Consider the following 14,958-nt stretch of genomic DNA (forward strand, 5'->3'; position numbering starts at 1 on the left):
ATACCTGAAGAAACCCTTCTTGTTACTCTTGACATCTCTTGCTAGCTGCAGCTCCAGGTGCGATTTGGCCCTCCTGATATCTTTCCTACATGCCCGAGCAATATTTTTATACTCTTCCCTGGTCATATGTCCAACCTTCCACTTCTTGTAAGCTTCTTTTTTATGTTTAAGATCCGCTAGGATTTCACCATTAAGCCAAGCTGGTCGCCTGCCATATTTACTATTCTTTCGACTCATCGGGATGGTTTGTCCCTGTAACCTCAACAGGGATTCCTTGAAATACAGCCAGCTCTCCTGGACTCCCTTCCCTTTCATGTTAGTCCCCCAGGGGATCCTGGCCATCTGTTCCCTGAGGGAGTCAAAGTCTGCTTTCCTGAAGTCCAGGGTCCGTATCCTGCTGCTTACCTTTCTTCCCTGCGTCAGGATCCTGAACTCAACCAACTCATGGTCACTGCCTCCCAGATTCCCATCCACTTTTGCTTCCCCCACTAATTCTACCTGGTTTGTGAGCAGCAGGTCAAGAAAAGCGCTCCCCCTAGTTGGCTCCCCTAGCACTTGCACCAGGAAATTGTCCCCTACGCTTTCCAAAAACTTCCTGGATTGTCTATGCACCGCTGTATTGCTCTCCCAGCAGATATCAGGAAAATTAAAGTCACCCATGAGAATCAGGGCATGCGATCTAGTAGCTTCCGTGAGTTGCCGGAAGAAAGCCTCATCCACCTCATCCCCCTGGTCCGGTGGTCTATAGCAGACTCCCACCATGACATCACTCTTGTTGCACACACTTCTAAACTTAATCCAGAGACACTCAGGTTTTTCCACAGTTTCGTACCGGAGCTCTGAGCAGTCATACTGCTCCCTTACATACAGTGCTACTCCCCCACCTTTTCTGCCCTGCCTGTCCTTCCTGAACAGTTTATAACCATCCATGACTGTACTCCAGTCATGTGAGTTATCCCACCAAGTCTCTGTTATTCCAATCACGTCATAATTCCTTGACATCACCAGGACCTCCAGTTCTCCCTGCTTGTTTCCAAGGCTTTGTGCATTTGTATATAAGCACTTGAGATAACCTGTTGATCGCCCCTCATTCCCAGTATGAGGCAGGAGCCCTCCCCTCACAGACCTTCCTGCCTGTGCTTCCTCCCGGTATCCCGCTTTCCCACTTACCTCAGGGCTTTGGTCTCCTTCCCCCGGTGAACCTAGTTTAAAGCCCTCCTCACTAGGTTAGCCAGCCTGCTGGCAAAGATGTTCTTCCCTCTCTTCGTAAGATGGAGCCCGTCTCTGCCCAGCACTCCTCCTTCATGGAACACCATCCCATGGTCAAAGAATCCAAAGCCTTCTCTCCGACACCACCTGCGTAGCCATTCGTTGACCTCCACGATTCGACGGTCCCTACCCAGGCCTTTTCCTTCCACGGGGAGGATGGACGAGAACACCACTTGCGCCTCCAACTCCTTTATCCTTCTTCCCAGAGCCACGTAGTCCGCAGTGATCCGCTCAAGGTCATTCTTGGCAGTATCATTGGTGCCCACGTGGAGAAGCAGGAAGGGGTAGCGATCCGAGGGCTTGATGAGTCTCGGCAGTCTCTCCGTCACATCACGAATCTTAGCCCCTGGCAAGCAGCAGACTTCTCGGTTTTCCCGGTCAGGGCGGCAGATAGATGACTGAGTCCCCCGGAGGAGAGAGTCCCCGACCACCACCACCCGCCTTCTCCTCTTGGGAGTGGTGGTCGTGGAACCCCCAACCTCAGGACATCGCATCTCATGCCTCCCAACCAGCGGAGTCTCCTTCCGCTTTCTCCCCCCAGACATTCATCTGGTCCACTCTCCGCATTGGTACCTGTGGAGAGAACATGAAAGCGGTTAGTTACCTGTGTCTGTGTTACTGGAACCCGGACATTCCGCTTACCTCTTCTGGAGGTCACATGTTGCCAAGCTTCTTCACTGGCCTCTTGGCTCCTCTGTGCAGCCTGCTCTATATCTTTAGAGCTTTGTGCCCCTAGAAGGCTATCCTTTGGTCCAGAAAATCCTCAGTCTCTCGTATACAACGCAGGGTCGTTACCTGTTGCTCCAGACCTTCAATCTTCTCTTCCAATATGGAGACCAGCTTGCACTTTGTACAGACAAAGTCGCTTCTGTCCTGTGGAAGAAAGACAAACATGGCACATCCAGTGCAGGTCACAACAGCTGAATCCCCCCCTTCCATATCACCTACCTACTATGGAGTTTCCTCAGAGACGTTGGCAAGATGTAAGCCTCACTGGGCTCACTCCAGGCGAACTCCCAGGCAAACTCCTGCTGTGAGCTGCTCTGCTGTCCCCGCTGCTCTGCTGGTTCGCGAGGCTCTGGCTATTTTTAAACAGCCAGGCTTCCCTGACGCAAACACACAGACACCCTAATGCCCGCCCCCTGCAGGCTAGCAGCCAATCAGACACTCACTCAGGCTCCCTCCCAGCAAACACACGCTCGGATACTTCCTCAGCAAGCAAACACACACACTTGGATACTTACCAGTCCCAGGCAAACTCCTGCTGTGAGCTGCTCTGCTGTCCCCGCTGCTCCGCTGGTTCGCTGCCGCTCAATCAGTGACAGAACTCACATTCATCTTACAGGGATTGTGTGCTAAAATCAAGGACATTGTAAGATTGGAGAGTTTCTTTTAGTGCAGAGACATAAACCCTAAGTATCATGATGGTCCTTATGGCTTATAGACTATGAGTCTATGGGACTATCTACACGTACAGCGCAGTAGTGGCACAGCTGCACTATAGTGCTTAATGAAGACACTACCTATGCTGATGGGAGAGCTTCTCCCATCAGTGTAGGTACTCCACCTCCCCGAGAGGTGGTAGCTATGTTGACAAGAGAGTCCGTCCTGTTGACATAACTATCTACACTGGGAGTTAGGTAAGTATAACTGCACCACACATAGCCCTGAATGATGTAGTTATACTGACATAAGTTTGTAGCGTAGACAACGGCTGTGGCTGGAGGGGTGTTAACGGGCCACTTCACTTTGACTGGTCCCTTGAAATATATGTTAACTTCTTATGCTAAACAATCTGTTCCACCTTGTATTTAGCTGTGATATGCTGAATAAGTTTCCCAGACCTGAAGAAGAGTTGTATGTAAGCTTCAAAGCTTGTCTCTCTCTCCAACAGAAGTTGGTCCAATAAAAGATATTCTTCTTTGAGTGCTTGCTCATGTCTGATCAACTTAGGTGTGTGTGCTTGCCACATGCACCGGTGCCAGAAGTTTTTTCCCTCAGCAGTATACGTAGGGGACCGGCTCTGGCAGGGGACATCCTGCTAGTGCTGGCCCTCCCGGACCTTGGGCAGAGGCAGAGAGGTTCGAGCTGCAACTTGCCAGTGACTGGGCGCAGACCTCTGGAGGCACATGCCCCCTGGCAGAAGTACCGGTCTCAGCACCTGGTATCTATGAGACCCCAGTACTGCTCCAGAAACCGGTCGAGGGATCGATGCTACCATTCCTTGGACCGTCACCGATCCCCTAGAAAGGCATCACCACGTGTGGGCGCACCTTCCTGGCACTGGGCCCGCTCTGATTCCTGGGCCCGCTCCACATCCTGGTACTGTTCGTCAAGCACGAGACACAGATTGCTGGCTCCAGGCCGTTGTGAATCTGCCGAGTGCCACCAGTCCCCACGGCCCCATTCCAGATCAGACCCCAGGCGGAGTGACCGGCACCGGTCAGGACAGAGCCACTGCTCTGCCCTGTCTTGGTCACCTGGGAGCGACCACTCAGGCTCCAGCTCTGGTTTGGAGCAAGGTTATCTGACAGCAGGGCAAGCTTTGGTACCAGCAGTGCCAGCTATTGTCAGCTATGTCGTCAGCATTGAAACCAGCCCCGTGGCCTCAAACTCATGGCTGGTGCCATGGTACCCATGGAACCCCTGGGGGTTCACCCAGCCCTCCCAGGTCATCCGCTTGGTGTCTGGAGCCTCAGAGAGATCCGCTGCCTCTCTCTCTCCCACCCTCCTCTGATGTGTGAAGTCTTGGGGGCAAGGACCCTGCAGGTCCAGGAGGGAGTAGGGGAGCAAGGCACTGGGACACCAATGGTTGTGGAGGACCCTACAGCACTAGCATCTTCCTCTTCATCACCAGATGAGGCTATAAGGGGGCACCCTCTCCTGTTCCTCAAGATGACGCTAAGGTGCACGAGGAATTACTGAAGATGGTCACTGCCAACCTGGGCCTTCAGGCGGAGGAGTTAGAGGAGCCCTCAAACTCACTATTCAATGTTCTCTGCTCCACAGCACCTACCAGGCTGGCTCTGCCCCTTCATGAAGGGGTCTTAAACATCACCAGTGCCCTGTGGCAAACTCCTTCCTCCTTGCCCACGATCTCCAAGAGGACTGAGCGCAAGTACTTTGTGCCATCCAAGGGCAACGAGTACCAGTACACCCACTCTGCCTCCAATTCCCTGTTGGTAGAAGCGGTTAACCACAGGGAATAACAGGGTCAACCCGGAGTTACCCCTAAGAATAAAGATTCCAAGAGACTAGACTTGTTTGGGCATAAAGTTTATTTGTCCTCTAGTCTCCAGTTGAGGGTGGCCAACCATCAGGCCCTCCTGGGATGCTATGACTTCAACATGTGGCAAGCAATGGCCACGTTTGAGGGCTCCCTTCCTGAGGCTTCTAGGAAGGAGTTCCAGGAGATCATAGAGGAGGGCAAGACTGCGGCCAGGGCGACCTCCCAGGCGGTGTCGGTTGCGGCGGATGCTGCCGCCTGAACCATGGCCTCGGCTGTCGCTATCTGCCAGGCATCCTGACTGCTTCTCTCTGGTTTGTCCATGGAGGCTCAGCAGTCAATGCAAGATCTCCCCTTTGACTGGCAAGCCCTGATCATAGAACAGACAGACAATAAGCTCCATGGCCTCAAAGACTTCTGCACGACCCTGAAAACGTTGGACTTGTATGTTCCCGGCCCTGCCCACGAGCAGTTCAAACCACAGCAGCCTCAGGACCAAGGGAGCCACCGTTGCCAGGAGCCTCCCCATAAGAAATCCAGAGGCTACAAGTGGCATCCTAGCTACCAGCCTCATCAGGCTTCTCAGTCTAGCTCAACCCATAATAAGCAGGCGGGCAAGAGCTCATTTTGAGGATACGTCCGAGGGCGACCTACCAGACTCTTCCCAAGATCCTTCCTCCCCTATTTTTGCCAGCCACCTTTCTCCCTTCCTCCCAGGAACACTGGCCTGTATAGAAATATGGTGGCACGGGGTTACACCCTTCAGTTGCTTTCTACCCCTCCTTTCTACTCCCCTTCCCCATCTCTCTTCAGGGACCCTTCTTAAGAAAGTATCCTCATGCAGGAAGTAAAGGAGTTACTGCAGCTAGGTGTAGTGGAGGTCATTCCTCTAGAGTACAGAAACAAGAGTTTCTATTCCCATTACTTTTTAATCCCAAAGGTCAAGGGTGGTCTGCAACCTATCCTGGACCTGAAAGACTTGAACCGCTTCCTAGCAAAGCTGAAGTTCCGTATGGTCTCCCTGGCCTACATCATCCCTTCCCTGGATCTGGGAGACTGGTACACCACCCTCAATCTGAAAGATGCGTACTTTCACATCACCATCTTCGAGGGACACAGACGCTTCCTCCGGTTTACGATAGGTCCCAACCACTATCAGTTTGCGGTCCTCCCATTTAGTGTAGCAACAGCACCGCAGGTATATACCAAGTACTTGTCAGTAGTGGCTGCTTACCTCAGATGTCGGGGTGTCCAGATCTATCCGTACCTCGATGACTGGCTAGTCAAAGGCATCTCTAGGTCTTGGGTCCAAAGGGATGTCGTGATGCTTTTAGCCACATGCCGTTGCCTCAGCCTATTGGTAAATGACAAAAAATCCACGTTAATTCTGGTACAGAGGATAGAGTTAATCGGAGTGGTGCTGGACTCGACCTGCACTAGGGCATTCCTGCCGCTGGAGAGATTCAGGGCATTGGCGGACCTCATTGCGGAAGTCTCCACGTTTCCCGTGACCACGGCCAGGGTTTGCCTGCACGTCCTAGGTCACATGGCAGCGTGTACATGAGTGGTGCACAGTGCCAGGCTCTGGATACGACCCCTGCAGCAATGGGTGGTGATGGTCTACTCCCAATCCAGGGACCACCTGGAAAAGGTCATTACCATCCCCATGATGATATTTACCTCACTGTGATGGTGGACCGACCCCTGGAAGGAGTCCCCTTCGACAGCACTCCTTCACTCAGTCAAGTTGGTTTTGGACGCCTCGAACCTCGGCTGGGGGTCGCACCTCAGCAATATTCAGAAAAATTTCTGGCAAGAAGGAACTGAGTGTGGGGGGAGCCGGAAGCGCCCTATATACTATGGCATATGCGCACCACTCCAGGGTGTACCAGAGCCAGTCCCCCATGGATACTGCTGAGGGAAAAAATGTCCGGCACCAGTGCATGTGGTGAGCACGCACACCTAAGTTGAATGGACATGAGCAACACATCTCGAAGAACACCAGTTATGGAAAAAGTTATCCTTTTACCTCATCCACCTTGTCTTTATACGAGTGTATAAGTCACATGAAATGGAGAGTTTTGCATGTGAGTTCAAATAACTCAGAGGTAAAGTGGTTAAAGAGTGGATTTTTTTTTCCAGCATGGAACACAGGGATTTAACCATATGACTCCTATTAATGTTAATAGGAGCTAAGCAGCAAAGTCTTTGTGGTATTAACCCCTGAGTATGAACTGAGTATTAACCCCTTATATTCTAATCTTGTCTTCTGGAGAAGCAGAACAGTCAAGGCTGTTAGTGCACTATCTGGCAATGTTTTGGATTAAATAAGTTGGTCTAGAAAAGTTTGGTAAATAAATATCTAACAGTGATTCCTCCATCAGTCAATTACCCTGAGATTAATTGGTTTCCTCCACAGAAGTGCTTTATTCTTTGGTAATACTATTGGCAATTTTTAGCTTCTTGTTAACGCCATGTATTTCTTAGAAATTATTCTCTGAAATCACTTTTGATGCCGTATGGATCAATAACAGAGCCTAGCACACTGACAAATGTTATCTCATTGTTTCCTTGTAGCCCCCATCTGTCTGTCTCTATCCATCTGTTGTTTCTTGCCTTTAAATAGATTGTTTGGGGGGAAGTGATCATCTTTCTGTTCTCTGTACAGTGCCTAGCATAAAGGGGTCCTGATCCATGACTAGGGCTCCTGGCACAATGGCAATATTACTAACAATAATGGGTTTCCAGTGGGATGTAGTGTAGCTGATTGTGTGTGTGGCAAAGTGGTACTTTTTATAGAGATAGTCAATTAATGCAATTTTATTTCTGCAAATAAAATTTATTTTTTGCTTCCATTTATTAGTCCATAGCTTTTTGAACACAGAATTGCCTTTCATTTTGTTGCTCTACACGTGAAAGGAAAATTAGTTAGAATTTGTTAACGTCTTAACTCACTGGGGGCTACCACCTGTGGCAAAGAAGTTTGGGTCCCTCTTCAGTGGAATCAACAGTCAGAGTAGTTAGGAAATGTAGAATGTGTACTGAAAGATACAGAAATCTAGTTTTGAAATTGGGCTGTAATGTATCCCATCACTTTAAATGGCCTGCTCTACTTGGGGTCTATCCTGAGCAAAGAAAGTTTATAAAATATAAACTTTTATATGAATGTTGATGATCTTTGCTAACTGGACATTAGGGGGGTCTGATTCTCCACAGCTTCACACCTTGTGTAGTTCTTCACGCCTGTGCAAAGTGAATCACTAACTATGTAGAATTCTCCACTCATTTACACTGCTGTTATGTTTTACACCCACATTGCACAGACATAAATGACTACACAAGGTGCAAAATACTGGTGAATCAGACACTAGATTGGATCACTAGGGTTGGTAAATGGAAATTTACCCTATCTCCTGGTGAGCTTCAAAATTGCTGGCTGTTGCTTTGGAAGATGCTATATGAACTCTCCCTGTCGAGCAAAGAGGAAGTGGAATGGCAAAAATTCCTGGAGCTTTAAAGGGGGAGGGGCACATGCCCGTGTAACTGGCTGCAGAGCAGTGGCATTGAAACTGCTGACCAGAGTGGTCATGATGGGCATTGTGGGACAACTTCTGGAGGCCACTTAGGGTAACGTAAGCAAACACAGTGTCTACATTGACACTGTGTTGCTCTAACTTTGTCGCAAAAAAGCTCTATGCTGCTTATTGAGGTGGTTTTATTATGCTGGCATAGCAGGAGAGTTAAATCGGTGTGAGGAGCATTGCAGTGTGTACACCTCCATTGTTTGGCGATGAAAGCTGACTTTTGTTGACAAAAGTGTGTAGTGTAGACAAGACCACAGTCTAGTGCTCTAACCTCTGGGCAGGGCAGAGCAAGGAGCAGTCTTTAGTCCAAAGCCTGCTGGCTATGGCAGATAGCAAATATAATTTGGTGCTCTGGCCCTCCGGTTGGGGCAGAACAAGGAGCAGCTTTTAGCCCAAACCTTTTGGCTCAGGCAGACTGCTCACAATATAGTCTAGGGCCCACAGCCCTCTGGCTGGGGCAAGCCGCAGGTAAGGAGCAGGTCTTCCTGTCTATGGTGAGTAGGCTGCCATCCCAGGGATGGAGTCCATGGCAGGGGGACCCGGGCCCACCCTATTCCACCAGGTCCCAGCCCAGGGCCCTGACAGTGGTGGGTAGTCCCGCCACTGGGTCAGCAGGGATCCTACCGAAACATGGTGACTCATCTCTCAGCAATATAAATGGACTAATGTCTGGTTCCCCTGGGCTACTTCCTACCACCCCTCCTTAGCATGGCTCTATAGTCTGTGGGTCCTCAGTCTCATTGGGGTAAACAGCAGATGGCAGTCCGAGCAACTCTTCACTGCAGTCAGTCTCCGTTGGGGGCAAGGTGCTGCACAGCTTGGTCCCTGGTCCAGAGTTCCTCAGTGAGGCAGAGATATCTGACTTCTGGTGTGGGGGGTGAGCAGGCTTGACTCTACCCACTTAGGGCCATAAGGTGGTTCCTTCCAATTAGGCTTGGAGGGAGGCCGCTCTGCTTCACTATAACTATCCATTAGACCACATGGTCCTCTGAGGACTTTATTACACCTGCTCTCCCCAGCAGCCTTCTGCTCCTCCCTGGCCTGGCCTATCTTGTCCTGTAAACACAAATAGCCTTTAAGAACTAATGAGACAGCAACATTACTGTTCCGGAGGCTAATATTTTTTGAAATGAGACTTGAATTGATGCAAGTTTTATCCTGGGTACTAGACTCAGCTAGGTTTGTCCACTAAGTACATGTGCTTTCTCTCTCTCTCCTTTCCATTTGTATGCTACAAAGTGGTAAAAAAGCTAGATATTTTGTGACTTTGGTGAATGCCTCTATTTTTATGATGCACAATTCATTAATTCCTTCAATTTGATTTATTTCAAATTACAGGGCTGGAAAAATTCTCCCTCAACTCTAGACCTCACCTACCAATTTCAAGGCCAATGGAACTTTATTGTGCATTTTAGGGAGGTGTTGGGAAGTAGTGGAAGGAAAGGGTGCAGAATAATTGAGTTTATAATGGAATCTGAATTGCAATCATATGGTATAAAGCTACTATCACCAAGCCATAATTCTGTATACCTCAACACAACTTCCTAAAAAAGCTCTCCAATTTCCATTAATTTATTATTTAAGCAACTTCTGTGTGTAACCATTCTGCCAGGCAAAGCCAGCCGCAACCAGGGGCAGGTTCAATATCTAGGGGTTCCTTTCCATTGATACAACACAGAACCAGCTTGAGCCCCCAACCAGTAACCTGGGAAAATTATACACAACCCCTGGGCGCCTCTGAGAGGCAATGCTTTGTGCTTGCGAGTGGGGAAGTGAGTAAAAGGAGTGAAGTAACTCAGTGTTAATTTGGGAAAAACACTGCAAACAGGATTCATAAACACAAACCATGAGCAAAAGACCCACCTCCCAGGTAAGTTGGGCAGTGTCCTCCTCCGCAGCCCCTCTCTGCCAGCTGCCCCGCCGACTGCTCAATCCGTCTCTCTGCCAGTTGCTCGCTCGCTATGCCACCTGTCCGCCTCGCCAGCCGCTCCTCCTGCTCGCCACCTCACCAGCTGCTCATTTGCCAACAGACTGTCAATCACCTTCTGCAGCCATCTGCCTCTCTGCTGTGACCTCTGCACATCAGTCTCTTAATGATTTTCAGCTCTTTGCAGACTGGACACAAACACTGCCCCATCTCAAGTGATTTCAGCTCTCAGTGATTGTCTGCTCTGAGCAGAACACATTCCCACACAGAACTGATTTTTAGCTCTGATTACCTGACTATCTGATTATCTGATGAATCATCCGATGAAGTGAGCTGTAGCTCATGAAAGCTTATGCTCAAATAAATTTGTTAGTCTCTAAGGTGCCACAAGTACTCCTTTTCTTTTTTGCAAATACAGACTAACACGGCTGCTACTCTGAAACCTGTTAGCTCTGACTGAGCATTTAAAATAACGAAGAAGTTCCTAATGAAGCCCATTTAGCTCTTTCTTTAAATAGTGGAGAGGAACTGGTTAAACCAGTCCAGGGAGGACCCTTGGTGAGGGTGTACAGCCTCCTACACCTGTCCCCATCCCTCTTACTTTCACAGGGCCCTGGCTTAATGAGGTCCTTTCAGCTGAAGATGAGCCCCCTCCTTTGGGACAGGTTAAGCACAGTCAAATTACAACATTTTGGTAACAGTATTTCACTACCCCTGCATTCACTACTAAAGTGATTTGTACCCAACACCAGCCAAAATTGATTACTTTGATGCTCTCTATGTACGGAATATCTAAGCAGCGTGGGAGAAAACTGCATTTACATAAACATACCCAAAGTCTCTCCCCCTCCTAGTTAGCAGCCAGGGAAGCCTTCATTCAGACCCTATTTACATCCTTCCCCAAGCCGAGAATTTGTTGACCCAGCAAATCACACTCCAGATTATACCAACTACATGAGTTCTCCTCAAAGGGTCTGAGGAAACCCACTCTGGCTGCCACAAGCCTGTGAGCTAAGTGTATCACTTCCTCATTAACCACTCCAGGTGCATCATCGGTTAGCCTGTTTACTGGCCTTATAACCCTGTCACACCTATTGAGAGTGGGCAGTGGGGACTTCTTCTGAGGCTGGGGGTGATGACAGTTCCCTTGAGAGTACCCCCTCTATTGGCACAGGCCCCTGCATCTCTTGCTCTAGTACTGGGATGTCCAGGGCGCCAGGGACACCTTCCATTTGTATGTCCCCTCTGTCCAACAACCTAGATATGTCAGCACAGGCCTGTTTTTCTTCCAGGAGTTTTGGGAATGTTGGTGGGACAAGTTCATTATCACAGGCTGATCTCATTGTTGACTGGGGCTTGCCAGTAACAGGCCTAAATGCTTCAGCCATGGGGTTTAGAGCTGAAGAAGTGGAGCTCTCCCCAAGCTCAGCTGATGGAGTCTGGAATCTGCTCTCCATTCTAGGATACTCCATGGTAGTGTCCTCCTCTTCAGACTCACTCTCAGATGTGCTAAATAAGGGTGGATTAGCCCCACTGGGCCCACTGCACGTGCTGGGTTGTGGATTTGGTCCAGCACCAGCCAAAATTGATTACTTTGACACTGATCTATATGCTCAGTATCTAAGCAGAGCAGGAGCAAACTGTATTTACATAAACACACCCAAAGTCTCTCCCCCTCCCAACTAACTGTCAGGGAAGCCTTCATCCAGACCCTACTTACACGGGCATGAACCTAGAATACGTACATGGTTTCAACACCTGAAATAAATGTCTTCATATCCAGGAACAAGAACCCATATAGCTCTGTGGACAGAGATGACCAACCGACTCACTTTTTGGACACATACCTCACTCTCTTAAATAGTCTGGGTCCTATGTATGAACTATATCCTGACACTAGAAAGATTCTTTTGTACTTGAACAATGGACATAGTATTAATTTCCAGAGAAAGAGAATGCAAGTCAGTTTTCCATTTATCCTGAATGGAAAATATGAGTTATTCAGTTCACATTTTTAAGGTAATTGATTTTTGAAACAGCTTTATTATTAGCAATGCCATGGAAAGAATTTCACAGCATTATCTAAAGAGCTGATCAACTCAAGCAACCATAAAACTCTGCCTTCAGTATGGCAGTTAATGAACTAATCTCTATCCTATTGCTTTCCTTTATCTTTCTTAATCTCCTCTTCTCAAAAATCTTCACCACCCCTCTCTCTCTCCCTCCTATTTTTCTGCTATTCTTCACTCATTTTCCATCTTTCTCCTCTGGTTGTTCATCTACTTCTGTGCTTCCTTCTTTTTATTATACTTCAGAATCTCCTTCCCATCTGCTAAGTATTCTTATTTCCCTAAATTTCTAAGAAAGTGGGAGAGAAATTCTTTTGCTGAATTTATATGAGCAATGCTGTAATCTAGTCATCCTGCTGTACTGTTGCTGTTGGGAAGATATTTTTGGACTTGGTTTCACTTGAAATTGGATTAATATTAGTAAATGCAACAGTAAGTCAGTCTTTCAGCAGAAGGCTATAAACCAAGGGTGGGCAAACTTTTTGGCCCGAGGGCCACGTTGGGGTTGCAAAACTGTATGGGGGGGCTGGGTAGGGAAGGCTGTGCCTCCTCAAACAGCCTGTCCCCCCGCCCCCTAGCCACCCCCTCCCATCTCCTATCCAAACCCCCCTGCTTCCCATCCCCTGACTGTCCCCCGGAGTCCCCTGCCCCTTATCCAATCCCCCACCCCCTGCTCACCATGCCACTCAGAGCGGCAGGAGCTTGCAGCCACGCCGCTGTGTGCTGCCCGGCAGGAGCAGAGGTCCAGGCAACTGGCGCTGCGGCGAGCTGAGGCTGCTGGGAGGGGTCGGGGGGAAGGACAGCAGGGGAGTGGCCGGGGGCTAGCCTCTCTGGCTGGGAGCTCAGGGGCTGGACAGTACCGTACCATGGGCCGTAGTTTGCCCACCTCTTCTATAAACAGTACTGCAGAGGATTCAGATCAGAAACACTACTTTCATTTGTTCAGCCAGAAACAATAAACTTCCCTCCTCTAATACCATGCTGAAGTTTAATGCAGCTACCTGGTATGTGATTTGTTTAAAGAAACTATATTCTTAGATTGAAAATACATGGTGCACTATGTTATGTTAAAATATCTTGGTTTCTCCACTCCCAGTTCCAGATCCCAGACACCAGGTTGTTATCTCCCACTGCCTGACTCAAGATATGAGCCCACACTGCTCTGAGTCATCAGAGCCTTTGTTCTGGCTGGGTCTTAAATTTCTAATCAGATTGTATTTTTCTTTTTCTTGTGGTGCACCAAAGAGAATGCATGAGCATCCCTCCAGCAGGAACATTGCTAGTCCTCTCATACATAGCTGCACACCACAGCAATATCTTGCAGCTGGCAAGGTTGCATAAGGCATTCCAGGAATCATACCAGTGCTCCTTATTCTCTTTGGAAGCTCTGTTTGGTGGTGATGCAAGCTTCATCTTCATAGGCGGCAGGTATAATAGGCCAGGGGCTAAGCCTTCCCTGGCGCAGCGACCGCCGACCCACCACCAGACACCTGAGACGCGGTGGCCCTGCCCCTTCTCCAAAGCCCCCACTGTCTGCTGTTGTCTGCCTGCTGCATTTAGTTGCATCCCTCCTCCTCAGGGGCGGAGGAGTGAGAAGGGAAATGTGGTGAACCAGCAGTAGGCGGGAGGATCTGGTGTGGGAGTGAGACCTGGTGACTTGCTCGGCCGTGTGTTGGGGCTGGCCAGGCGTGGGGGGAGGCTGGCTTGGCACACCTGACCGGTAGCTCAGCCCAGCTCAGTGTGGCTTGGCCCAGCGCTCAAGGGGAGGGACGAGGTGGGTGGCGGGTTGGCCTGGCCTTATTGAAAATGTCTGGGAGGTGGCTCAGCTTGGTGTGGCCAGCAACTTGGCTCAGCTCGGTGTGGCCAGGGGGCGGCTCGGCCAGGCGCTCAACCTGTCTGGGGGCAGACAGGGCTGGCCTTACCATGAGGTGGTGAACTGAGGTAGCCGCCTTAGATGCCAGACTGCACGGGGACGCCCCTAGGACCCAGAGTACAGAAAATTGTGTCTGCTGCTAGTCCATATGGATTCTCTCTGCTCTAGGTGCACAGAGATGGTGGAGTGCTGTGCTGGAGGAAGGAGGGCACAAGAGATATAACAGGCAGGCAGGAGAAAAGGTGAGAGGGAATAACAGAAAGCAGCAGGAGAGAGAGGAGGAGGAAGAGGAGGAACCTCTTATGTACCTCTCTAGCACACCCAGGAGCCTGGACAGATTACCACCAGCTTCTCAGGGAGCTTCCTGTTTCCTGCGGCTTCCCTGAACCCACTTGAGGAGAACAGGCAATCAACTGAAGTAGTAGGAGCCAGTTAGGCCCTTAAGATGCTGATATCTTCCCTCACTCAGGCCCTGCTACCAGCCTGCTTATTTGTCCCCTTCAATTGAAAGTATTGAGAGCCACTATAACTGGCACAGAACAGCAGTCATAAGTGAGAGAAGAAAACATCCCTCTGGGGCAGCATTGAGAAAAAGAAAGAAAGCAAAGGAAACTTTTCTATGTAAGCAGGAAGGAGCTCTCCGAGATACATAAACACAAATGTTCACGGTGAGCCTTCCAGCCCCAGTGAGGATGTGAGTGGTGAGGAGATGCCTGATCTTCCAGTCAGAATGCAGGTGACCTGGCAGCTACTGCAGCATCCATATCTCCATCTCAAATGGATGTAATTATGCACATTCCTGAAGAAAAGTGTAGATCAGTGAAGAGTGTGGTGGAGGTGCAAGAAACAGCTGCTGCTGAGTTTAGTTCCTTAAGTCTAGATGATCCAGGACTGTGGACCCACTTGAGCAGTAGCCTGAGGGATTTCTTTGTACTGCATAGGCCACAGCAAGTGAAAAACTTCATGTTCCCCAAAGACAATGAAAATAGAAGTTTCCATCCAACACATTA

The 14,958-nt window shown here is 49.3% G+C and overlaps 1 long non-coding RNA gene across 1 annotated transcript in view; it reads right to left on the reverse strand.

Moving 5' to 3' along the window:
* Window positions 1-4,542: 4,542 nt before the first annotated feature.
* LOC119854905 overlaps window positions 4,543-14,958 on the reverse strand; it is a 46,607-nt gene continuing 36,191 nt past the window's right edge. Inside the window, exons 3-5 of the long non-coding RNA XR_005292678.2 lie at window positions 9,943-10,091; window positions 5,730-5,849; window positions 4,543-4,865 (exon numbers count right to left, since the gene is read on the reverse strand). This is a non-coding gene — a long non-coding RNA (uncharacterized LOC119854905). The remainder of the gene's footprint in view (window positions 4,866-5,729; window positions 5,850-9,942; window positions 10,092-14,958) is intronic.

The sequence above is a fragment of the Dermochelys coriacea genome, chromosome 4, assembly GCF_009764565.3.
Source record: "Dermochelys coriacea isolate rDerCor1 chromosome 4, rDerCor1.pri.v4, whole genome shotgun sequence".
NCBI classification, from domain to species: Eukaryota; Metazoa; Chordata; order Testudines; family Dermochelyidae; genus Dermochelys; species Dermochelys coriacea.